This window comes from Accipiter gentilis, chromosome Z (genome assembly GCF_929443795.1).
Source record: "Accipiter gentilis chromosome Z, bAccGen1.1, whole genome shotgun sequence".
Lineage (NCBI taxonomy): Eukaryota > Metazoa > Chordata > Aves > Accipitriformes > Accipitridae > Astur > Astur gentilis.
In genome coordinates this window covers 8372542-8399833 of record NC_064919.1, presented here as the reverse complement: position 1 = coordinate 8399833, position 27292 = coordinate 8372542, and the positions used below count along the sequence as shown (strand labels likewise).

At 37.5% G+C, this 27292-nt stretch overlaps 1 protein-coding gene across 6 annotated transcripts in view; it reads right to left on the bottom strand.

Moving 5' to 3' along the window:
• SSBP2 (single stranded DNA binding protein 2) overlaps positions 1-27292 on the bottom strand; it is a 196161-nt gene that overhangs the window by 116630 nt on the left and 52239 nt on the right. The gene's annotated exons all lie outside the window — the stretch shown is intronic.

Below are 27292 nucleotides of genomic sequence, written 5' to 3'. Positions count from 1 at the left end.
AAACAGGAATTCTGCCTCAGAGTTGGGCATTTTCCTCAGTCATCCCCACTATGTGGGTATATATTTCAACTACAAGATTATCCTTTCTTTCTGGATTGGAAGGGAAGGAAGAAAAGGAAATCATTGGAAGTCCTCCCTCTACCTCTGTCTTTTGTGTGCTGAATGGTTTACTGCTCCATGATAACCTGTCATAAAAAAAGAGTCAAACTGAATTGCCTGTACATAGAAAGTTAGGCATGTTTACCTCCTCTGTTAAACAAGCGACAATTGTTTGCGGTATTTCTACAACATTTTGCTAATATGGTGGCGATACTATATACACAAAACTAGAACAACATAAAAAATTATGCGTAATCATCATGGAGTATACAGGTATACATGGTACCTTGACGCAAGTGATTGATGTGTCTCTCACCAGAAGTTTACTGATGGAAAAAGAGTTCATTAACATACATAAGAACTGAAAACAACACATAGCAACAGTTGAGTACCCCCCTTTATGGCTTTTAACATCTATTGTTTTGCCATATGAAGAACTTAATGAAACTCTTATACCCTATACCCAGACTAGTTGGAAAGACCAGTGACAACCTTCACTCCCTTTTTTTAACTGTCTGGATTTATTTCCACATTCTTTGATTAAATAAAATTTAGAAATGCAATCATACTTTGTGGTCTTTATTCTGTATGCTGTCTGACAAATATATGTACTGCAATATACTAAGTACCGTGATGTTGATACTTAAAAGTCTGATCATGCGTTGCAAAGTAAATTAAGTCACACACACTGAAGACACCAATTTTGAAACTGGAAACTATTATGTCACTGTCAATGCCAGGAATACCTTCACAGAGGACTTCATAAATTTTTGTATAATCCAGGTGACCCAGAAGGGATGTGAATCAACAGTTACTCAACACAGATGTACCTCCCCATGAACTACCTATTGTAAAATTAACAATATGACTTCTCTGGAGTTCTACTACTCTTGTAAAACCGGTACTGTTAAACTACACACTGCATTTAATTTATATCTGCAAATTTATATAAACTAATCTATTTGATACGCCCATCTCTTTGCTCTAAAAACATTCATAAATACAAGCTTTTAAACATGTATGTATACCAGAGTGTAAAGATTTTAATCTGTGCCCTATGGTCAGGTTAACTGCTGCCTCATTTAACTACTGAGAAGTATACTTCAGTCCTACCAATGTAATCGACATTTTGCTTTACTGCTACTTTTTTCTGTTGTAGAACAATAATTAGAGGAATAAATAGAAGTTTATCTCCCTCTCCAGTGTAGCAACAGAAAACTTTGTCTTTTGTTGCTACTCAGTTAGGTCTTGCCTTTGCAGAGGAAAGAGATGTCTAAAAATGGCCACAGAAGTAAGAAAATCTGAGAATGTCTCATCTGAAATACACTGATAATACAATATTACCTGAGATCTGTCATTTAGTTTATTCAATGAACCACACTTTTATATTAGACTGCTGATACTGTCTTTCACTTGACTACTTACACATAGCAAGCTTTAAGCTGTGCATGTTGTTGGATGCTCATAAGAGACCAGAGGAGCATCCTACTTGTTGTTTACGTCCTCTTACAAATGTGCCCACCTCTATAGCTTAATAGAAAGCAAAAAATCTATTGCGGTTTTTTCCTTTGTTCACTAGCAAAAAGTTTTTTGTCCTCTCCTTTACAACTTAGGAAAAAAGGGAATAAAAAGATCAGTTTGTATCTACTATTTAGTTCATAGCTCTCCAACTGAGTATTTAGAAACTGCACACCACAGTTCTGCTTGGGATTCGCTTGCTGGCCTCAGCATGTCAGGCTTGGCACTACTTACAACAGGATGATTTTCTAAATACCAATGTTCCTTTGACCTCCAGAACACAGGACTGACTGCAACAAACTGACTAGTGCAACTGTGCACAAAGAGTCATGAGAAAATAAAATTAAAATACATGTTCAGGTCGTCCTTCCTGAACAAGGGAAATTGCTTTGCTTGAGATCTTCTGTTCGGTGTGAAATTACCATCAAAGCGGATACGGAAATTGTCACTTAGATATAGTAGTATTTTTGCAGGCACAACTATCTGCTAGTTGAATCTCTGGGAGAGAATTTACTTTCAGGTCATATCATGGTTAACTGAAGAAGTTAAACCTACCTTCAAACTTTTTTTTTTTTTTTTTTTTTTTAATGATATAGAAGTTTAGATTTTTCTATTATTACTGTGTTCCTATTCTACTCAGACAAGGACTTCCAAGTCTGCAGAGAGAGGGATAAAATATATATATATTTTTAAAATGCTGCTGAGTGGAAAATATTTTCTCCTTTGTTTACTCTTTTTTTCCTGTGCTGAGTATGAGGATGAACATACAGAGTATTAAAATAACTCAATCATTGTTTTAAAAAACAAACATGTACACCCTAGGGGAATAATCCTTCCTGCATTTCTTCCTTAGATCTATCCAGATCCAGTTCTGAGAACTCTTTTTCTCCTACAGATGAGAGAGGAAGAGAAGCACATGCTCTTGCTTCTTCATGTTTAGGGTTTTCTTTTTTATTTTTCTTTGATCTTTGGACTTGTTTCAGGAGAAGAGTCAACTATAAATTTTTGAAAAAACACTCTTTTCCAACTTCTTCTTTACAGTTAAGAGAGACTAGTCTTCCTAACACTATCCTTGTTGGAAAATAAGGACAAATCAAACCAATAGTAAGGTTTTGTGGCACCTCTTCTTACTATGACACAGCAAAGTTTTGGACACACTGAAGGTGCGTTTGAAGGGAGATGATAAATGTTGACTGTGGGTTTGTTTGCATTCTTTTGAGATTAACAGATCACCTAGCTTCTTCTGCGTGGAATTGGTATAAAAGTGGAAGACAAAGACTCAGAGGTGAAAGAGGAGAAAGACAGTTTGTTTCTCTACAGTAAGACTGATTGAACTTCTTTATAATCAGAGCTCTTGCAGCTGCAAAGAATGAACTGAAAGAAGACTGCTGAATTCAAATGCAATAAAATTCAGAAAAAAAAATCCTAATACATTTAATAGTAATCTATGTATTCTAAAATAGCATGGTTAATGACATTAACAAGACTTTCTCTGAAAAGTCTGAAAATACTTTATAGTATTAAGAACAGAAAAGTGGTTAAATCACAAACAGAATGAATCTAAAATTCCAAAACAATTTTACTACCATATTTGAATGACATAGCACACAGCAGTGAACTGGTAAGCAAGATCCTAACACGAAGAGCATACTGAGTAACAAGCTAGAATTGTTCAAACTCACGGTATGTTAAATATGACAATACTCATAAAATCACCTCCACTTGGGTTTGTACCATTCTCTCAACTCTTTCTCCATACCTGTCCCATTCTATCCCTATAATTTATACTTTTGCTGGGTTTGTACCTTATTTTCAAAACTACTGTTTGGATTATTAAAGGATTATTACTGATCACACCTCTACTTCTGCTTTGTTATTTTGGAATTCAGTATTTTTTCAAAAAACATACTAATATAATGGGGTATGTATCTGACTCCTCTGATTTATTGTAATCCAACTTAATGGTATATACATCTTCCATGTACCATCTTTGGTCATAAGGCCTTATTCATTCTCCAGCCTAAGGAGCTGCTACATTAAACTCTAAAAATCCCCCTCTCCAGATTACCAGCTTTTGTTCTCTTTTTTTTCTTCTTCTTTTTCCATCTACTACCTAAGACATTATCAATTACAAGGCCTGAATATTTGCAGGTAACGGAGCTATGTATATCTGGAAAAATATGTATTTTACTGCATAAACAGAAAACAGTATGTACTCTTCTGGTTTAAATATAAAGAGTGATTTTGTTTTCTATAATTATGTCTAAAGTTTTGGTGTTGCTATTACTGCCTGACCCTACCCAAACAATCACCATTCTTTACTTAATCAGTTTTTCTCAGCTGTTTATACATCTCTCTAACATACATCAGACTATTTTAATATTTAGGGAAAGACTTTGTGGGCAAGGAATAGCTCAGATGTGAAAAATAAATAACTAAAATAGACTCTTGCCTACACATAGCTACAGGATAGCCTTGAGGTTGCTATAACATTTCTGGCAACTAAATCTGACCTCGCTAGCCCTGTAATCAGTAGATACCAAGATAGCATACATGTGTCTGCAAGTCATCATGCACCTAATAACTGGAGTTGATGCTGGTATTAAATTTCTCATATGTAACTCCATCTTTTTTCAGCTCAAGTAGAGAGGAAAATTACACTTAATAAATTAAACCAGATATGTTTTTTTAAAAAAAATTCTTTTCCAATTTATATGTATGAAGAAAAGAGAACAAAAGGAACATCTTTTTAGACTTTTCTATTGTGCCTCGCTGAGTCACTGTAGATGGCAAAATGAGAAGCAAATGGTATTTACTCTGCTTTTTGGGACACCGTGTATCCTAAGCCTCTTTGTCTTTCAAGGCCTGTCCCTCTCCACTGTATCTTAAAGACTGTCTCTGATGGTAGGGAAGGTCGCGGTGTCTGTATAAGGCTCATCGCCAGGGGAAAGAGCAGCAGCAACTCAGAAGCTGATGTGGAACAGAGCGTACTTGGACTGGAAGTTGTGGGAAAACAGTGTGTTCAAGCACTGCATGTCAAGTCATCCTCTATAAGGTCACGTTAAGACGAGAATTATTTTTCGCTACAGAAAATCTAAAGAGGACTACATTGCCCTGAACAGAACACACTCTTCCTACACAACTCCCAAGCATGACTGTTTCTGAAGAAGTACAAAATTGGTCTTCCCGAGATAAAGCAAAAATAATTACAATGTCAGATAAATACCATTAGTATTAGTTTTTCAGCTACCATAACAGCTACGACTATAAACATATGGATTCGGAGAACCAGGAGGACTCAAGGAAAAAAATAAGACAATATTGACCACTATCTCAGCAGCAGACAAACCAAATTAGCAACACATTTCCCTGATTTTTAATGTAAAAAAAAAAATTAAAAAAAAAAAAAAAACCAAAAACCAGGTCTCACACTAAAGCCAAGTTTCAGGGATTAACCTGAAGAATGGTAACAAGGTAAGTCTGAGGATATTCAGAGAGCTTCTCTCAACACAAATTGAAAGCACTGCAGTGCTTGTTTGAAAATCTATGCAGGAAGGGCAAAACCAGTATTATGGCAGCTAATGAACTTCTGATTAGCAAGTGGTAACAAAAGAGTGTCATCTCTGAAAGGAATGGAAAGAAATACAGAATTGGCAACAAGCACCGTGTAGCAAAGAAAGTGAACAGCAAGTTAGAAAATGCATCTTTACAGAAGTATTTTGGATAAATACTGGTATAGCAAACCCAAATCTTTCAAGACCAGAGAAGAGCACAATTCCATAATCAAGATACTGGTTAAGCACAGAGACTATAGTTCTAGCTATAGAGAAAGACAAGAATAAGTATATATATATATGGTAACTGGAAAATACTTGCAGATCTCAAAACGTATCTGGTTATGATAAGAAGAACAAGGCAAAGAGGGTACCAGGTTTTCAAGCCTGAGGGACCAGCAGAAAGTCTATTGCTCCATGCAGCAAAGAAGATGGCAGAGAGAAACAGCATATTCTTAAGCCCCATTTTCGGTCAAAATGAGCTTGGAAAGGTGCAAGAGAAAAGCTAGGATGTTGATTTCGGGGAAAAAAGTTTTTAAAGACATAAATAGGTAGTTATAAAGATAGTAGCTGAGTTTGTGTTTGGAACTGAAGTAACAGTGAGTATACAGAGAGGAAAAAGGGCAAAAAGCTGGTGAAAAGGAGAAAGAGGTGGCAAAAAGATGAGGAAAACCACTGTAGGAAACACTGAAAGAGTATCCGGCAAGACGGGAGATGACTGAGGTGAGTATATATCCAAGTAATTGATGGCATTGAAGATGCGACAGGATGAATCAAATCAAGAGCGGGTCAAGACTTACACTTCACTTTAACATAACAGGTGAAATCTGGACTGCAGAAGGTCTCTCATGCCTTCAAAGGAGAGGTACCCCAGATGCACACAGTGAGAGATGAAAAACCTGGTGGCAGACAGTAATGTGACTCAAGGAAAAGGAAATCAAGAATTTTTTCTGTTCTTAAAAAGATGAGAGGGACAGAAAAACTTCAGTTAAAGATCAGGTGGGAATGGAGATTAAGAAAAGAAAGGTGAAGAATTACGCAAAGGATGCAAGAGAATTGAGAGACTGGAACAAGCAGGAGAGCTAAAACCCCTTCCCGAGACTGTGACAGAATAAAACGGAACAAGAAAAGGGGAGAAGGAAAGGCAAACCAAAGGAGGGGAAAAGTCACACTATATGTTATTACGCTATTATGTTACTATTTTTAAGAAGCCATCAAGATCACACATGGAGAAGAATGGGAGGGAGAAGCCAAAGACTTCAGCAGGGATCAAAAAGCAGAGAAGAGCCAACTAAGATGGCAAGTATGGGATCTGATTATGTCCAAGTGTAAAGCTGTTCAGTGACAAAGATGGCAGATCTTGAAAAAAAAGGAGATAAATCTGTACCAAAAGGAAGCCGGGCTGGTCACAGGATTTCCGTTAGAGATACTGTGCTACATGAGAGCAGGACTGGAGGAAGTGGATGTTGGGAGACTGCCAGGGCCAGCAGTTGGTAGGGGGAAAAAAAGGGAGGACATCACAGTTTACCTAAGAGCTCTGTTCAAATATATGGTTAGAGGAGGACAAACCCAGAAGTCAGAACAAACAGAGGTCAGGACCTGCAGTGTTTGCTCCTACAGAGCAGAATTTGCAGGGGATTTGACAGGCTTAGTTTTGCTCTCAGACAGAAAAGACAAAAAAAAAAAAAAAAAGACACAAAAAAAGAAAGAAAATTATGGATGTGCATGCAGAAAACTGAAATGTTAATTACCTTAAAATATTAATTATCTCTACGAAATCTCCCCTTTGATTTGGGGAATCCCAGCTTCCTAATGGTGTAGAGCATATATGTGCAGAACTGGAGGCTTATGACATATTTCTGCATGCCTAAGGTACTGGTCCCTTGATCTAGAAGTGGTTTTGATCCAGTACTTATTACAACAAGTTCTCAACAAGAGTACTGATTTTTCGACCTTCAGTTTTACATACCAGTATGTCAACATTCAGGCAGTTCCTGCTCACATCAACCACACAGTTGCAGGCTTAAATACATGCCTCCTACTTCAGTGATCATTAGAAGTAATATAATACAAATTTTGCAACATGTAATTGTTTTCAACACAAGTACTGCTGAAAGATACTTTTGACATTATTTCACCAATTAAATACTGAAATTAGAGACAGCTCCATTTTGAGACATAGAGATTATATCACACCTGCATTTGTCAGATATATTTACATACGTATGTTTATACATCCTGAAAATCTAATTCCAACTTCACTGTAGTGCAATCCAGCAGTCAATGCTATCTTTATGGGGGGGTGGCAGGTGGGGAATTAAAAATAATAAAAGAAAAATGGTTCTCTAGAACTACTCCAAAAATTACTTTTTCAATAATCACATGGAAAATTCAAGTTTGGGTGCAGCAATGCTAGGTGGTTTTTTTAAGAAGACTATACAATACCGCTACTTATTCTGTGGAAAAGATTATCCCAGATCTTGATCAATTTTTCTGGGAGTCTAAACTGCAGTCTTTTCTGAAACCTCCCAATCCTCAAACAGTCTTTCAGCAGACTCTCCAAATCCACACTATAGTGGTACTAAATTAGCAGACAGGCAAATTAACCAAATCCAGATAACTTAGGTCCCTATTTACCCTCTAATCCTCCCGAAATTCCCAAGAATTTTGCCATGGTACAGCAAATCGGATTTTGCTGGAGAGCAATGGATTTTAAGTTTTACGTATTGGACTTCATGCTAGGACCACCATTTCAGGACCACGTACATATACAGTACAATTTAATAAGCAAGAAGGGGGTTTATACTAAACAGCAGATGAAAGCTTGGTTCCAGAACTCAGTACAAAAGCTTTTGAATTGCTCAACACAATTCAGCATTTTACTTTGCATCTAAAATAACAAAACAAAACCCAAAAAGTACTGTAGTGACACAGCACATGCTAATTCATATCTTCAGAAATAAAAGGAGAGAAAAAACACGGCAAAAAACACAAATAGAGAAAAAAATGTCAGCAACTTTAAGCAGCAGACATAACTTTCTGGATATAATGGTGAATTGATTAATTTGGGGGCTGCTGTTTAATTAAAAAGCTACCAATAAGTCCACAGATAAAAACAAGCTATGAAGAATATGGTTGTACTTAATCTATACCTAGCATAGAAATGAGAAGAAAAACATTTTTTACAGTTTCAGACTGGATATGGGGCCCATTTCTAAATTTCTTACATTCCATAAGAAAGGTTTAACTTCAGCAGCTGCTGCAATACAAAAGCCCCTCGACAATACTAAGCTGCAAACTGCTGAGCAACTAGAACAAAGAATACTGACAACACTGTTTAGGTCCCAAAAGAGTACATTTAGAAACCAAGTAACTGGAAACGAGACTTGAACCAATTCTATGGTTCATCAAATATACGCAATGATATGTTGATTCTAGTGCAGTTACAGGCAATGAATCTGAATGCCTGTCAGATCAGGATTAAAAATTAAAGCAGAGGTCTTGGTGTGTCAGGAATTGACGTTGCTTTCTGAAACAGTCAGTATGGCTAGTAGAGGTTTGGAGGGAACGCATTAATGCACCATGAGGCTTCTCGTGGAGACATATGCAGGTCTGCATCTATGCCTACAGCAGTTGTGGACCAAATGGGAATGTTAAAGAAGTTCAAAAAAAAAAAAAAAAAAATCACTTAGCAGTTATTACCAGAACAATGGTGACAGTGGATTAAGAAAAGGAGGAGAAAAGAGTAGCAAGAAAATTTGCATATTTTGTCAAGGCTGATAGCCAGTTTTGAGACAGGCATTTGAGAATGCTTGAGGGAGCAATACTTCAGTCTGTTTTTTACCATTTTTATACAATATACTAAGTATGTGTACAGAAAGTAAAAGTATAATTTTAAAAACAGAATCAGCGAGCTCAAGGGATTTATTCTGTTGTGCACAGCCCCAGGTTACCCCATAGGTTCAATTTGGGTAATGTTAGTTGTGCCTCCAAGCTGGTATTATCTGTCTGATACTGGATGGCTTATGAAAAAAAAGGTTGGTTACATCACTCAACAGTATGATGACACATCTGTCTCCACACAGCAAAGCTGACATAAAAGACTTAACTGACTTACCTTAAAATAGTTTCAGAGAAGTCAAGATTAAGATCTCAAACAAAGGTAAATAAATGCAGAGATCTAACACTGCTAATTATGCAAGTAAACACAGGTAAAAGAAGAATCTGTGCCTCAGCTTATTTATTATATGCACACACAAAGAAGAGTGCTCAGAGTGGTCACCCCATCTTTGTCTTTGTGTTCCAAAACATTATTTAAAAAGTCTTTTTCACTGATCTGTAGAGGAAATCATTACGTTTCAGTACTTCACTAGAATCGGGGCGGGGAGGACACAACCAAAAGCAACTCATATAACTTGTGCTAGTTAGTTAAATCAGAACTACCAGCTTAATTCTTGAGCTTTCTGAAGGGCAGACTAGGAACTACAGTATGCAAGTCTAGCAGCCAAAGAATTGCCCTGGCATGGAGGGGTTCAGGGGTTAAGTGGGCCCTCTGCTCAGTAAGTCACAGAAGGAAAGGAAAGGTTAGGTAATAAAACACCTCTAGTTCTACATTAATAGGTAACAACCAAAGAAATAACTTTGTTTCAGAAATGTTTAAATCGTAAACTGCAGAAGTTTTCTCCTTGAGCTTTTTAATCTGAGTCATCTCACAAGCATTTAAAAAAGCTGCATGTAGAAACAGATAGAGAAAATTGACCCAGGGTAAGTAATGACAATCCCCCCAGCCCCTTCTCCTTTTCTGTGTCCAGACCTCCTGATGTCCAGTTGGCTAACCCCCTCACTAGTGATGCTCTGGATGGCTCTGTGCTGGTTCTTCATGAGATTCTCACAGCCCCTTTGGAGCACAGAGTTGGCCTACGTGCGTCAGCTCTGCACGCACCCTTGGAAGATATTCATAGTGAGATTCTGGCAAAGTTACTCTAAAGAATTGTAAACACATAGAAGACTTAAAAATCAGAACATCAAGTCTGATTATGCTCAGTGTAATCATGCTACAATTAAGCTACTCCATTTTACTTTGACAATTTGTGCAATACCAATTAACTAGTATGGAAATGCCTTCTTACAGAGCAGCCAAATCCTTACTAGAGTTCGTGAGCCACAGGGCTATCAAGAGCATTAGGTTCAAAACCTCCTTCTCTTTCATACTAAGGAAGCACTCTCAAATTCAAGAGGCACTAAAATTTCAGAAAAATTATAGGGAAAACTTGAGGAGGCTTTAGGATACATCTGCTGCGACAGGAAAACATCTTTTAAGAAACTGGTATTTTTTCTTCTCTAGAAATAAATACATCTGGAGATTTTCAAGTCAATCACTTCTATTGACTGCATGTTGGTGACTTGAAAACAAGACAAATCACAAATGGCACTTTTAAAACATTGTACTTTTACTATTTTTCCTTTGTACCTCACTCAACTTCACCCCAGTTTAATGACCAGTTCTATTAATTGTATTAATTTTACAGAGTCTAGAATACCAAGTATTGCAGCACAACTTCTAACCGTATGTAACATATCTTCTGAACCAGCACCAGTATAGGTTTGCTAAGCCTTTGTACCTTCCATGGAAGTCACACTTTAGGACCTAAACAACTCCAACACTATTTTGACTCTTGGGGCACCTGAATTTCCGCTGAAGACAACCAGAGGAATCAAATGTCACCACTGGGGCCTCAAAAAACTAAGCAGACAATAAAATCAGGATTAGAAATCTGAGTATGAAATAAAGAGACTCAAAGATGCAAAAAATGTGACACAGGAGAACCAGAGGTATGGTCTCATAGCAGAGCGACACAGTGTGAGCATGGGAACAGATGAAGAAGAAAACCAGCTATACATTAGGAAGACAGCACACCTGATGGAGGCATGGATGCAGGGATGGATGGAGAAATCCCACAGAAGGCAAAGAATCCTCAATGTCTGGAAAGCTCCTGGAAGGAAGATACTGAGACAGAAGCTTGCAGGCCTACCTGGAGCCAGGAGCTTGCTTTCCAGAACCTGCACAGACCAAACATTGAGCATCCACCTCTGATGAGATAAACTGTAAACCAGAAAAAAACTCTGTGCTTCCAACAGTGGAAGTAGAAATTTTTAGCATAAGAAGAGCAAAAGGCACCAGGCCTGCCTCACATCCCAATTTCTCAGGATGACGACTCAGGTTTGTCGATTCCCAGGTCAGGATTAAGGTGAAAAGACACCAGGGATCCTTTAACTCATGAAACTCAACTTTTCTTTGCTCACAACAAGAACTGGTATGCTCACAACAAAAATTGGCATGAAACTGTGTCAGTAAGCTATGTAACGTGCTAACCATACATCATGGAACATACACGTCTTGCTTATTTCGAGATCACTTCAGGGAAGACAATAAGGAGATCCCTCCCGTTGGGTCACGAGATTCAGAGTGGACCCCCTTGCTTTCTAGACTCCTTCTCAAAGAGGAGCCTAGGAGCAGCTGGATCCACTCCTAGTCCCAGACTTGGTCAATGGTTTATGTAAAGTAAGGCATAAAGTGTAGGGATTACAGGGGGTGGGAGAGGGAAGGGGGAAGGAGGTGGGGGGAAGATGTCACCAGTCCTGGGTCCAGTGTTGGTCCAGTCAACCGAGGGGTCCAGTTCTGGTAGGCTTGTGCACCTGGGGCTTTAATTTGTGTCCTTTTGTCATCCTTGCCCCCCCTTTGGGCAGGCACTCAAACTTATTAGGCTAATTGGGTGTCATGAGCAGTTTGTGAGCCTTTGGGAAATGGGTCTGTGGGCTCAGGGGTCGTTTGGGAAGTGGCTTCCCCTTCCCTGCGGACGTGATCTTTGGCCATAGATGGTGATCTGCCCTGCTCAGCACATCAGAACAGCATTATCATCAGAACATAGAGCTGTGCAACTTCCAGCTCGACCTCCCCCTTCTGTTGCTGATGGGCGCTGATCCCCTTCATATCACCCGGCGTTCCTTGCTGTGCAGGGTTTGTTGTTACGCAGAGTTCGTCATCATTAAGCAGAACTTGCCCCCCCACAATGTTTGAGACATTAACTCTTTCAGTCTCTCACAGTCGGTAAGGCCTGACATCTATGAAAGAGTAGACAGTTGTAGGTAGCAATCTTTTGGCCAAGGAAGGAGTTAGAGCTCATCCAAAAGGAAGTTGAAGGATGGACAGGTTCAATGTTGTAGGAAGTAAAATGAGCACCCAGCTTGGAAAACTGCACCACGGCTGTGCAACTGCATTTGTTTTAAAAAATGTTCAAGTAGGATGCGTTATCCGCAACACAAAAATGGACGCATTTTAGTTTTGCAGCTCCAATAGCTCCATGGTTTGCTTATTCAGCACAAACATAACACAGAAATTACTACAAAAAAGGCAATTTTCACTGACAGAATTCTTCTTCCAGGAGAAGACGTAATATGCATGTTTATGTAATGGTTGTATGAAATTTCTTACAACACATGCAGGAACAGTAATTCAGTTTCTGCTATTATCAAGGCAGTATCCCAACAATTGCAACATTTGCCAGGCTCCATTTAATAGAGCTGGAACATGTTTTCTGACACTAATAAATAGGAAATCCAGTATGTACATGTTCTATCATCTATTTCTTGAAATATTCCCTTTGATCTCAACCTGAAATTCTGAAAACTGAGTAATCCAAAAAGAGAAGAGAACAGGTAATTGAATTACTACGTTTCCCTACAACTTTTTTAAACCAGGAAGTTCCTGACAGAACCAGGGTATACCATATCTTTTATGTGACCAGTTTATGGAGTCCTTTTTGTTAATCCACTCTTACCCATGTATCAAAAAATGCCTATTTGTTAAGAACAAAGATATTACTACAGACACATCTATGAACTGAGCCATAGCTTCAAACAATAAACCCCAAGATTTACAAAGATAAGCATCCTAATGCCTATATGTGCACTCAGCCTCTTAAATAGGCAGCCTGATTTACAAAAGCTAGAGCACCTCTGGAGTTCATCTCACTTCAATAAAAGCTGCTGCATACTCCAGATTTTGAAGGGGAAAAAGGAAAAAAAAACAAACAAAAAAACCCCAAACCAAAACAAAAAAAAACCCAAACCACCAGACTACCTATATTATCAAGAACTTGTAGCAAATCTTCTGGCACACAGAGCTGAAATTTAAGTCATACTGTCAAAATCATCAGAGCCCAAATTACTAGCTCTTTCAGCTCCTGCTCTCTTTAAACATATTTTTAAGGCACATAACAAAACCACAGGTTTTAACCATCGTTCAAACCTAGGCTCGATGGTAATAATGTTAATAATGTTAACTGGGCCATTTCCAGTTAACGCTATTAACAAATCATCCTCTGCTCTTTCTGCCAACACTGTTTTTGAACCAGCAGGGGCCTGAGTTACACAAAATCCCACTCCCCGACAAAAGGAGACAGGAACCTCATTACCATTAATCCCCTGTGGCTCACAACAATGGAATAGCTGGGGTAGCTGAAGTGCATTGCAATGCGTATACTGTCATTCAACTACCTTTGTGTTTATTTTTTAAGATTGATTTATTTTGCATCTTGGGTAGTTGCCAAATTATGAAGAAAGTGCAAAATAAACGTATCAAATTGATAATTTTTTCTCTTCCATTTATTTTGAAGTTTTTAAGTCACAGGCCACTCAATAGTAAATGCACCGTTTGTTACGGCTGTCTAATCCACAGAAACATGGTCTAATCCAAAATGTCATTGACGTACGCTTCCAAGACTGCAGCAGAGCCCAATGGGGTCTTCTGGAAGGACATAAGTTGTGTGCCTACTGTGCAATTTAAATGCAACATAGCTGAACATAGGTAATTAATAAAAAAATACCTTCTAGAAAACCCCAGCTCTGCCACCATGTAGCTTGAGAGATGTCTAACTGCTATCGCAGCCTCTTTTTTTAAAGCCAAGTTTGTAGTTGTTTAACTTTACTTTTTCTTCCAGCAGGACTCCACTAGACTTAGCTGTACTTAGCTTCATGAGAAGGGTAGTGGTGACCACCATTTTCCTCAAACTGCTGGGAATGTCTAATCTCCACTCTTCCTCTAAAAATGGCTTGTAAGCATGGTGAATCACTTGGTAACAACATGATCATGCATAGGTTTCTTTCTGTGGGACCCATGCTCCACAGATGGACTGGGCTGTACCTTCCTCCAACTTCATCTTGTAGCAAAGAGGATGGTAAGGGAGAAGCATACTGACTGCAAGGACAATATTTACAAATGCAATATTTGGGTCATTTACAAAACAGTGACGCCAGCCTCTAATAATGCTGCCAGTATGCAGAAGCATCTTATCATCAAAGATTATTATGGCCATGGTGGGTAAGCTAGCTCATCCCTTCCTTTCTCCCCCCAAACACAACAGTTCCACCAAAAGGAACAGTGCTGTTCAATCATTCATTCCTTTGTTCTATCCACCCATCCATGCATCAGCGGTATCTCTGTAAGCCCTCAGAGAGCCATTTCTTCTGAAGGGTATTGTGAAAAAAGAGTTCAGCCTGAAGCACACACCTTGGACAGGCAATTCAGTTGGAACTGCTGAAGTTTAAGAAAATTTTAAGTAACTAAAAATAGGCTTTTAAAAACAATCTTAAACTACTGATTCAACTTCACAGAATTATTACATGTATTGTAAGAAAACCAGAAGTTACACTTGTTTGTATGTTTTAGTGATAATAAAAAAATATACCTTTATTAATTATAAAGGTTCCAGAACTACCACTATGGGATGAAATAACATCTAGTAACAGGGTAGAACATTAAAAACCTAATAAAGCCTTCTTTTGACATTACCCTTTTGGACATGCCTTCAATACTATTTTCTTGTGCCAATTTGGATTTCAGGAAACTGAATATAAGTGATGTCAACTTTACTGGGGGAATTTCTTTTTTTGGTACATAATCATTTTCCATCATTCACTCAGGTCATGTTTTCTAACCAATCAAGCAGGCTAAAAAAGATATTTTTAAAAAATAATGAAAGCTTATTTCCTTGTACAATTAATTTAAGAAACATGATTTAGGGAACAGAAGCTTCAAGAAAACCCTCCACATACTGTAGTGCTGCAAAGAGAATTAACAATACCAATTCTGCTCCAGGAAGAAGAAATTCTGAAAATTATCAGGAAAGACAGCAGGGATGTAAAGGAGCTCCTTTTTTTCCTATTAAGAGAAAAAGAAAAGAAAAATTTTCCCTATGTGTCTCACTGTTGAAAAGGCATGGGATTAAACTTCAAACTTGAGAGAGAGCAGGATGAAGCTTTGTAGCACAGCCTGGACTGAATATTCATAAGGGTACAGAGAATGCACCATATTAACTCTCCAAGAATTAGTAGTATTCAGCTAGCTACTGGAAGTAGCCAAGCTCCAAGAGACCACCACAGCCAAGCATCAAGAAAGGCCACCACCAAAAGAAATACAGAAACCCAAGATGTTGACAGATCTGTAACTTCCTTCTTAATGCTAGAGGAAAAGGTCTCCTGGCAGACAGTGAGAGGAAGCCTTCTTTCCCTCCAGCATCCAGGAGGACACAAGATCCCACAAACACTCAAAGGATGGCCATCACACAGTGAGAGAAAGAACTGTTGGTAGGAAGCTGTTTATTTTTAATTTTGTTTATCTTTCAAGGAAGGAGGGCAGCTACTGCAAATGCTAAATTAAACTATCCAACTAGCAGGAAGTAAACTCTTCTGAACAAGTGAAAGCCAGGACAGCAGCTGGGTCTGACTCAGGAGCAGTAGGAGCTATACTCTTGTGATCCATCAGTCCCCAATCCAACACATGGCCACCACATAACAATAGGGGGAAAGCAGCTGAAGCGAGAAAAATAAAGCAATTGGCCACAGCAGTCAGAAGACACCACGTCACTGTACACAAAAATAATGTAAAACCATTAAAATAGTGGGAAAATAAACAAAATATTATAAATTAACTGCTAGGATGTAATAAAAAGCTTTCTGCTATGATATGTAAGAGTTGTCCAGGGAAACCCTCTTCAACATTTTTGTCCTTTTAAACAGAAATTTTGATATTTTCTTCACAACAGAGGTAAGGTAATTGGAAAGGGGTCTCTTTGCAGACGAGTATTCAGAAAAAAAACAGACTAAATAAATAGCTGATTTCTATATTGAGAAATAACTCTAAAATTGGACAGCAAATACGAATGACCCACTGTGTTCACACCATTTCCTATGATCCTGATGCTGCAAACATGTATGTGAATTTAATGAGAGTTTTCAGACATAAAATGCTACTCAACCCTGAAATTGTTTGCCAGAATAGGGCCAAAGTCCCTGATCCTGCCATCAGATCTGTACAGGCAGATCACAACATCTGTGTAGATCTGTGATAAAGTCAATGAGGTCATGTTCCACAGGGATTCAAGTGTCTGCCTTTACAAATCTCACTGCAAATCTTACTCATGTAAAATTAATTTATTAAGTGTAACATCATTCTTCAGTATATGCATATACATTATCTGTATATTTCTCTCCCTCTCTCTTAAAACAGAAAAGATACTAAAACTGACCTAATGGTTTATATTCCCTCAACTATTTTATAGTTAAGAACTTTGTACATTTCATAGGCTAAAATTTCAGTTCTGCAGTACATTTATGGAAATCGGATCTGAAAGCTGGACTGGAAAATGCTTTCCAGATTCTCTACGGCTCAAAACATAATATTTATCATACCCCTTATAAAGAGCTTTGTCTTTCTCTTCCTATGTCAGAGTAAACCATACATGTCATGCACCTCTTCTGGTGTGAATTATGCAGAGTACTATGTTCTTGGCAGGGTAAATTAGCCTCTGATGGGTTACAGACTGCTGCATTTGAGTTTTGTTATAGGTATCCTTGCTAACTGGCATAAATCTAGTTTGTGGATGTTACTATGACAGCACTATGGAGGTGTCCACTTCAGTCAAGGAGGGGTCACAATTAAACAGCCTATGATGACAGTGCAAAGCAGATTTTCACCTTAAGTCAAGCTTAATTTTGATTCTCCTTAATTATGCCACAGTCTCAGTTTTTCTCTAGGTACACATATGCATGTATGGGGGTTTTGTTCAATACTATATACGGGAATGAAATACTCTATTTGTATACATTGAAGCTTTACATATTTTCAGTGGCTAAGTTAACATGCTTAGAATGCAAAGATTTCAAAACACGGAACAAGATTTCAAAACCTCATTTGCAAAACAGATACTCTAATATGGAGGTCCGCACTTCTTCTCAAGTTAAACATTCTCTGCAAGCTCAAGAATCTGTGTTACCACAATTGCTTGTAATTTTAAGGCATTAATTTGGTAGAAAATTCAGAAAGACCATTATCTGTTCCCTGTGACTTGTGTTATATAATGTGCATTTCATATTTAGTGTAATGTTCGGATGTGACAGTTCTAGTCAGCCATGGATATCCATGTTCCCTCAAGAGGCTTGCCTGCCTTTCCTCCTCATTACTTCATTTTTCACCACCTCTCAGAAAGCATTTGTTGTTCAGCTGTTCTTATTAAGAGCTGCATGTCTCCCACAATTTGTGATCTTCAGGATTCATCTTTCATCATATTAGAGAGCAGATGGAAGTCTTTGGTTTTTCCAGGCATGTGTTAAGCAAGTCTGAAATGAGTCACTTAGATGTATTAACAGAGCAGTTGATCTTATTACAAAATCTGTGTTTGGCATATTGTGCAGAAATAAGACTCTCACTTTCACTTTTACTCTTTATAAGGCTAAAGAAGAATACATTCAGGCAAAGTGCTTCAAATTTAACCAAATACTGTTACCAGAAAAAGGAAAATGCTTTATGTGAATGTAGTACTGGCTTGCAGTGTATTCTTCTGGCAGAGACAAACACATCACTACATACCGATGCACACGTGGAGGCACACACCTTTGCAGAGTTCTCAGAATACCCTCTTGTAATTAGCTCTGAGAGAAATCTCACTAGCTAAATTGGAACTGCTAAATGCAAACATTTACTAGAAGGCTACCTAAATCATTTAGCATTACAAACATCAGACAAAATCCTGATATGGAAAATAAAGCATCAGAAGAAAGAATACCGAAGAGGAGGAGAGCGTGCAGAGGAAGTGGGTTGCTTCAAGGCTTTAATCCAACGTTTGCTCTCTATTGATCAAATGTTTGTTCAGTACTTTATTGATGTAAAGCATTACGCACAATCAGTGTTAAATATTAATGTCAGAAGATCTTTAACTGTAAATTCAGAGCATTTGTTAGTCAATTTAATATTCCCAATGTTACTAAGCTACAACTTAACCTCCTTTAATAACTTTCAGGAGCACTGTAGAAACATACTGCATATACTATGCAATGAATAAGAATGATCTGTATGTCAACAGTGGTAAATGTAATGTTTTTAAATACAACTACTAAAACAAAAGTTTAGAAACAGGACATTTGTCATTGCTTGCTACTTAAATGCACAGTAGGATGTATCTCCTCATTCTTAAAAGCAAAATAAATTCAAAAGAAGCAGAGCTTTTACAACTTTTGAGGGAATATCTACAATCCACAAGGTTTACACTTTTATTTATTAAATTAGTAAAACACACATCATGAAATGTGTATATACATTAAGAAGTGCTTCCATTTGTAAAAGAAAAACACCATCTCTCCACTGAGACCTTGATTTTGAGTTTACTCCAAATTAGAAAGTTTAAAACTTCAGCTGTAATACAACTTTTGCTGTGGTAGCATAAATAATCCATTATAGCAAAAGAAAAAAAGAAAATTAAAATTTGAATCAGCAGAGTCCTATTCCAAATAGTATTGCATGAAATTTCACACTAAGATACATTTAACAACATCACTCTGAGAAATGATTGAAGTTAACAGTTGTTCATCAGGACAACCAAGCAGGAAAAAAAATTGCAGTATCCTGGGATTTCCATCGAAGTGGTCTAAAATTTCGAGTGGAGCCTTCTTCCAGGCAATGACATATGTCATAACTTTAGAGCAAAAGTGCCTTGGTTTTATTTTAATTATAAAGAAAACCCTGGACTTCAGAATACAGAGAAGTGAACCCATGTAGACATCTATTATGGACTAATGCATCTAGTGATTCAGTGTTTCTATGAACATTTTTAAAAAAAATAATCTAACAACCAGATTTTACCCGAATATTGTAAAAACTACTCTGGAAGGCTGCAAAGCAGCCTGAGCATTCCAGCCACTTCCCTCTGATTTTTGACCTCTACCTCATACTGTGCACTCCACATTATCTCTTAAACCACTGATTTCTCCCTTAACTTCTTAAATCTTCACACACTCCCACTTTTCTTCAAGCAGAAGAAAACAAGTTTTTTCCCATTTCATAAATTTGGCATGGGTTTACATACAGTGTATATAGATCTTTTTAGCGCTCTATTCAGAATAAGTACTTTTTTTTTTTTTTTTTTTTGCACAGAACATTCCCGGAAAGCCTCTCCTCATTAGAAAGGCTGTTATCTCCTATTGTTTTCAGTGAAAATGAAGCGTAAAACGGTTCTTAGAAAAGAGGCACTCTTTCAACATGTCCACTGCCTCCCTCTGGGAACAATGAAAGAGGAGCTAAACTGCCTTCAGGGGAGATGGCGGTTCCTTATACTGTCAGAGGCTTCCACTTAACTCAAACTAATTAACCATTTTACTTCTAAATTCTGAGAAAATTAAATCTCCACTCAAAGGAGAAGTGTTGAAATTTTGGGGAGGAAATGTTGCTTTTTCTCTCTGAAACAAAATGGCTTAGTTCTCACATTAAAAGAGAAGCATAGCACAAATTTACCTGTGAAATTACCTCTATAAAGAGAAAAAAATATGTGGACTCTAAGAACCAACACATTTCTGTATCAGAGCTTACAACTGACATTTGTGACACAGAGTAGCTCAAATCTAATAATTATATTATCCAGTAATTTATGGGAAGGAATGATGAAGGATGATGGTAGGAGCATAACAAGTACATCCTTCTTCATGGAAATGTGAGAATGACAATTCTCTTGCGGGGGTTTCTTAACAGGAAACAAAAAGAAAATAAATCTGTATTTTCCTGCAATAGCGGGTCTCTACAATCCAAGGAAAGTACTAGTTTCTCAAGTTCAAAAATTTCTGAAGAGCGAACAAAGCCAGTTTCACAGACTTGGAGATAACAGTGCAACATTTTGAGATACACGTATAAAAATGTAGAGCAAATCCTGACGCAAGTCAATGCAGTTTTGCAGAAAGTGATGCCTACTTTGACTGGGGGCTGGAGCATGCTTTTAATTAATCCTTTCCGCACAATTGCATTAAAGAACATCTACTAAGCAATAAAATTAAGGAGTTGAAAAGACTGAAAAAAAGTTAAGCTTGCCTGTGTATAATTCTGCCAATACCACTGTACATGACTCTCAGGCTTGGAACCACACTGTCCTCTCCAAACCTTCCAATAAGTACTGTCCTCTCACGAAGACATTTACATCATTTAATACTAGTGTTCCTATGCAACTGACAACTGAAGAAGGATATGTATTCCAAACATTTATCACGTTTTTCAGATTTACAGCTTTTTGGCTGCACATATGAGAAAGCCAAGGACTTACCACCTTGTGAGACACATGACCAGAGTATTCTGCACAAAACATGATTTGTTAATTGTTCATTTTATTTTTCTAATAGACCAGTGCAATCTTTAACCGTATGGATTTACTTAATGTGTTCAGATATGGAATTTCAAAGCAAATGCCAGACTTCCTTAGTCTCCTTCTAGCTTTCACATCTAAGAATAAATTTTACTATACATATACCTGAACACCAGGAAGTGAGACATGATCTCTGCAGAATGAAAAGAGCAGTAAGGAAAGGCATTTCAGTCATACATAAAAATTAATGATATTTACACAAAAAGCAACTGATATTATTTTAAAAATGACTGTATGAAAGGAGATGCTTTTCACTTCTGTATTACTTATGAAAAGAATGCTATGGCCACTTAAAAATTAAGTTTTTTTCTAGTTTTAAGAAATAACCTGTCCTCCAGGTGGACACAGATAGTATCTACATAGTAGGAAGAATCACATGTCTGAAAAACATATTCTGAAGGTGAAATTATAGATACAGTGGTGACCAGTAAACATGTAAAGGACCTTCCACAAGTTTATAGAAATCATGTAAGGAATTAATAGGTTAACTCAGACCAGAAGCATTGCTTTTGACACAACAGTCCTTGATCATTACTGAGCAAACCAAGCCAAGCACCGCCTATGAAGGGTATTGTACATACTCCTTAGCCAAAGGAAATCACACCTACCCACAGAATTATGCCTGTGAACCTCTGCTTTTAACAACAGCCCATGGTGATCATGGAGAACCCCAAAAAAGAGAAGAAAGCAATGGAGGGAGGTTTTCCCGAGTTTGCAGGATACTGGTTTCTCAGAGATCTGCAATCTGTTATCTTCTTCATGTACCCATACATTTCATGATCCCATGGCAATACAATTTAGCATTCACCCCACGAGAGACACTGAATTCAGCATTTTGTAGACTTGCTTTGATCCCCCCCCACTACCTGTACTTATCTCTTGCTCTTTCACACTTGGGGATGATGAGGAGCTTTTGTTTTGATTTTTGTTTTAAGCAGAAGGAGTTAACATGCATTCTCCGTGGAAACAGACAACTGGAAAACAGAATTAGAATTCAATTTTCCACATGAAACCTGGGAGGTCCTGGAAGCACAGGCTGCCCTAGCTAGGCTGCCTGCAGAAGATCACAGTAGCAAGAGCTAGGGAAGGCAAGAAAACCAACAGGTAAAACAAGTTCTTCCCTCCCTGACATACAAAAGGCCAAGAAGGAGGTCCTGTGATAGAGTGGCTGGAAAAGACTGTGACTGCTGCTAAGCATGAACTCAGACCACCTGGGGAATACAACAAGAAAACGTATTTTCAAAAATTATCCCAAAACAGAATAAGCTTCCAAGTGTTTAGATCAACAAAAATCTGCACCTACAAGACAGTTCTGTGTGGGTTTTAAAAATAAAAAAGATAGTTTAATGAAATTAGAATAAAGCAGTCCTCATTGCAGAATACGATTTCACTGTGCTATGGGAACATAAGACTTGAGATTTATGGTCACCTCCAACAAACACTTAATGATGCCTCCAGAGAACATCTTCTCACAGGCCTTTCAAAAAAGATGTAAAAATACTCATAACCTCTCAAATTCTGAGTACTGCTAATGATAAATTAGGGGGTTTGGGCATTTAGGGCATTAGGCATTTAGGGCAGGCAAGTGCCTCTTAGTTCTACTGAAGGAAGACAGGTCCAGAGAAGAAAGTGGTAATTTTTCTTCCCATAAAATATACAATAAATGCAGAAACCCAGCTTGTTCTTATGAAAGACTCGCAAAGAGATTGATCAGCCATCTCAAATGTCCAAACACTATGCCCAATAACTTCTAGAAAAAATTGATTTACATCACTATGACCTTTTTTAAAAGGAATAATCTGGACAGAACTGATTATAGCATAGTCTTTAATATACCTTACAATCTTCATGTAAAGCTCCCTGTCATACAGCTCACTATTAAAATGTGCTAACAAGTCAGGTGGAAATGTGATATCAGCTGATGAGACTGTACAGTCTCTGGGGCAATGAATGTGTCTTTTTTCTTATCCTGTAAATTACCTGGCATTCTTTGGGGAGCCATAAAAACAAACAAGAGATCCTTACGCATACCAAAAGTGATTTTTCAAAGACCTGTGGAGAAGACACTAATAAAATCTTACCTGGAAAATAATCCAAGATTTTACTATAGCTACTTGTGAGAATTAACACAATTACCAACACCAAATGGAAGAACTTCCATTATAAGGAGGGTGAAAGAGGCACAAGAACTTCTGGACTGTAAAAAGACCTTAACTATTATGTACAGAAATCATCTTGTAAGAAAGGACTTTTCAGGTACAACCTCTCCAAACCCAGGGTCTTAAGTGTGAACAAAGGGCCAAGCCTGAGGAAGATGTAAATGGTCACTTGTGGCAGCCAGAAGTTTATTGGTTAGGGGTGCTGCTAAAAATCCATATTCTCCAAGGAATCACGAGGTTTAAGTTTTATTTCTCCTTTTGACCCAGTATGTTTTCAGCTTCTAAAGAACATGGAAAGAAGGCAGAAACTAGATGCACATTGGAACCCACTTCTCTCAACAGAAGATCTCAGTTCAAAACCCAGAGAAATGAGATCTTTACTACAGAGATGAAGAGATCTCCTTAAGACACTGTGAAGAAAGAAAAACTGATTCTACAGTGAAGACTAAATTTTGTCTCAGAGCATCCATGTAAATGGTTTTTCACAAGACTTCAAAGCACAGAGTTTTCATCCAGGAAAAGTAATAGGTATCTGGAAAAGAAACATTGGGGCTTTTCTGCTTCAAAGAAGCTACTTCTACAGAAACTCCTACGATATTAATAGGCTAGGTGAGCGAGCACCAGTTTTATTTCCTGAGTTACCTGAAATGTAGACAATTTCTAATTCTAAGTCATTTACAATAAAACTTCAAGGCCAGAAACTATCTCCCTGATCCAGCACATGCACTTTCATGACATGCATCTGTCTTTTCAAGCTTAAAACGTTATATAAATGTACCTAATGACCTCAGAATCTTGTTTACTCCAAAGAAAACATTTCCAATTGCAGATCTCAATAGAAAATAAAAATAGAATCCCTTTCAGGTAATATGGAGAAGCTGCAAATACTTAATCTCAAGATAAGCATAGGAAATCTTTTCAAAGCCAGAATAGGCCTTTGCTCTTCTATTTATTGGATTCTTAGTAAGATGAGCATTGTTAGTACTGCAAGCAGTTACAGCATCTATCTTGAGAGTCACTTCATGTTCCTGCTGTCAGACATGAAAGATTCTTCTCCTTTCACTAGCTCAATAAAAATCAGAAGTTGTATTAGAACAATCTGAACACAATGAAATAGTACTTCCAAACCCTTTCTATGCTACCATAGAAAGAAACCTGTACACACATATATATCAGAAAATTTAAATCATAGTTACCTACAAGGATTTGTTTTTACTGTTGTTTTACACAAATAGTCAAGAACAGCCTCAGTAGCACAGAATTCATAGGCACACACAGGTTCAGACTCAGTTTGCTTGGTTAGGCAGAGTTGATATTAGAGGAAACTCCACAGGCACTCTTTTTCAGGACAGCACTACAGAGTCCAAGAAAGGTCCTGCTAGTCTTCTCACCCAAATATATTGCAGATGTAAAAAAAGTCCAGCTGCAGATATTTAACTGTATTCAACGACAAGCAAAGCACGTGCTGAAATCCTATGGCAAAGTAAATATTGAAATAAACCTCAGCTCTCAAAGAAACATTGTCTGAGAAGGGCTGGGACAAGGGGGATTGAATCAAATGGCATTATTTTTGCAACTGCAGTTAAGATTCTGTGAAACTTAAAGTAAACTTTAAAAACCCAATCCCCATCAACCATTCTTCAACCTTTCTCTCTAACATTCTTCAAACTTTCTCTCTTCACAAAAGCAAAGACAGACAAGATATTGGTTCAGATAATACAGCCTACTTAGTGTAAAAGATGACACATCTGGTGTAACCAGACCACTCGCACCTTCAGCAGAAGTGATTTTTCTTAGGTCAAGGAGAACCCATACCTAATAAAAAAATCTGAATTGCTAGTATGAATTAATAAACAAGCCTCCTGTACTTTTTTGTACTTAAAATTACAGTTTTCAGGTATGAAAGTACAACTACAAATGCTCTATTACTTGACCTGCAACATGACAGCAGCGTTTTGATTTACCAGACCCATCAGCCTGATGGAGAAGCCAGAAAGCAGCAGCCAGCTTTCTGATGGTCTTCACTGACGATGGAATTTTGACCCCTCTGGAGTCACTAGCAAAATGCTACATGGGTCAGGATTTCACTTAATAGATGTTCATCTTCCTCTGCTGTGAAATAAGCTTGGCCATATTTTATAATGATTTGTTGCGTTCTTTAATATAAGCACACAATACACTTATGAAATATTAAATACAAGTAAGACTTCAAACGTATGCTCTTATCATGATGCAGACTGTCTTACTAAGCAAAAAGTACATGATGCTAAGGAATACCATGAGTCTTGCTAGATACTATATGAGTTTATCTCAACTGTGACAAAATTAATGCAAAAGCTAGCTGTCACCCTGAGACATTAAGAGAGAACAGGTTTTAGAAATACCTGGTGAATTGATTTCTAAAATAAACCAATTTGTTTCTAAAATAAACATTCGACCTATCTTAACACAGATTGATGTGCATATGGAAGCATGCCAATTTATTTTCCTATAAGAACAACTTTATAGACATTATTTTGCTTCACGTACTCAAATTCTTAGTATACCTCAAAATTTAGATTCAATAGTGAACTTACTGATCAATTAAACTCTCATGAGTTTAAAGAATTATGGACTCCACTGCTTTTTAATTTTTGAAGTACTTTTCCATTTAAAATTTCCTCTTGCTGATCATTTTGTTTCAGAATAACTTCACAACAACATTTACAGGTTTTAGATTCCTGGCTTTTCTTCTACACATTGTATTTTGAGACCACAATGTTCCCCACTGAAGTCAACTGTTGTACTGTGGATTCAGATCTCCACAAATTTAATTCACTAATGTCATTCCCTGCAGTCATAAACCATTCCTGTAAAACTATTTCTCCTTCAATGGGGAATTAAACCTTGCTTTAATAACAAGGATTCAAAACAAAACCTAAATATCTTATTTTTCCAGTAATTGTATCTTTAAAACAGAACAGGTAAAGAAGATTGCAGTAAGTGTACTTGCCAAGAGTTACTTCATTTTTAATTTGAGGAACATGCTTTACCAAGTTGGTTGACCTTAGCACCTCTGTGGATTGAAAGCTTCCTTATAACTTTGTTCCTGTCTCTGACACATTTTTTCAGTAATTATGACTAGTGATCAATGTAGCCCGGACATGACTGTGCAAAATTGTCCAAGCTTCTTTACCAGTTAGACTCATAACCCAACCACCAAGAACAGGGTATTAAAGTGGCATTGGTCTGTAAGTAAAATACACTGAACAGTTCTAACTGTGTTGATGGTGCATTTACAACGTAAGTCATTGTTAACTACAAATAAGGCAAGATCACCGTTAGGTCACATACTGTAGGACACCAAGCCATTATCAGATTATGACAACAGAAAATGGAAAATGGGCACTTAGCTGATTCATTTCCATTTTTCCAAATCTGTGTTTGTAAGACATTGGGCTGCGGCAGTCTAATTTTCGTTTTATCTGTGGAAATATTTTTCTGCAGTAACTAGACAGAGTTTCTAAGACAGACCTGGAAAACACTCAAGGAAAAAGGTTTCAGGGTTGTACTGTGAGAGAGTTATACTCCTTCTTTAGACTACATCAATGGCTAAAGGAACAATAAACTCACGGTGGTCAGTCTCCTAAGGGTTTAGGCAGTGAAAATGAAATCACCAAATGGAGAAGAACTGACGTAGTAGAAGGAACTAAAATTCCATCCTAATTCTGGAACGTATTTCCACATTTCTGAAGAGCTCCATTTACATTATGAGAATGCAAAAAAACCAGAATGAAACTGTTGCAATGTTTTGGACCCTAGTTTCTAGAATATTATTATTATTGTTGTTGTTGTTATTCTTGTTATTCCTTGCAAGCAAAACACCACTGAACCCCATGCTGTGTTTTGAACTAAATCTCAGAGGCATCAAAACTGGCATAATACTTTTGCCCTTTATTCCTCCCGTTCTCCTGAACCAGGTGATTTTGCATTTAACCTATTCTATTATGCTTAACTGCTTATTATGCTGATGAAAAATACCTACTTCAGAATACAAAAATACCTGAAGAACAATCCCATTTTAAGTCGGTATGGTCCTGACAGAAGCCAGGGGATCAATTCCATCTACTGAATAGCCTTTTCTTTAGCACTGTGATAGTACGGATATTTGGACAGGACATATCTGTGCTTCCATTTGCCCTGCAACTTTGTGACCAAGCTGATGTGTCTGTGGTGGGGAAGACAT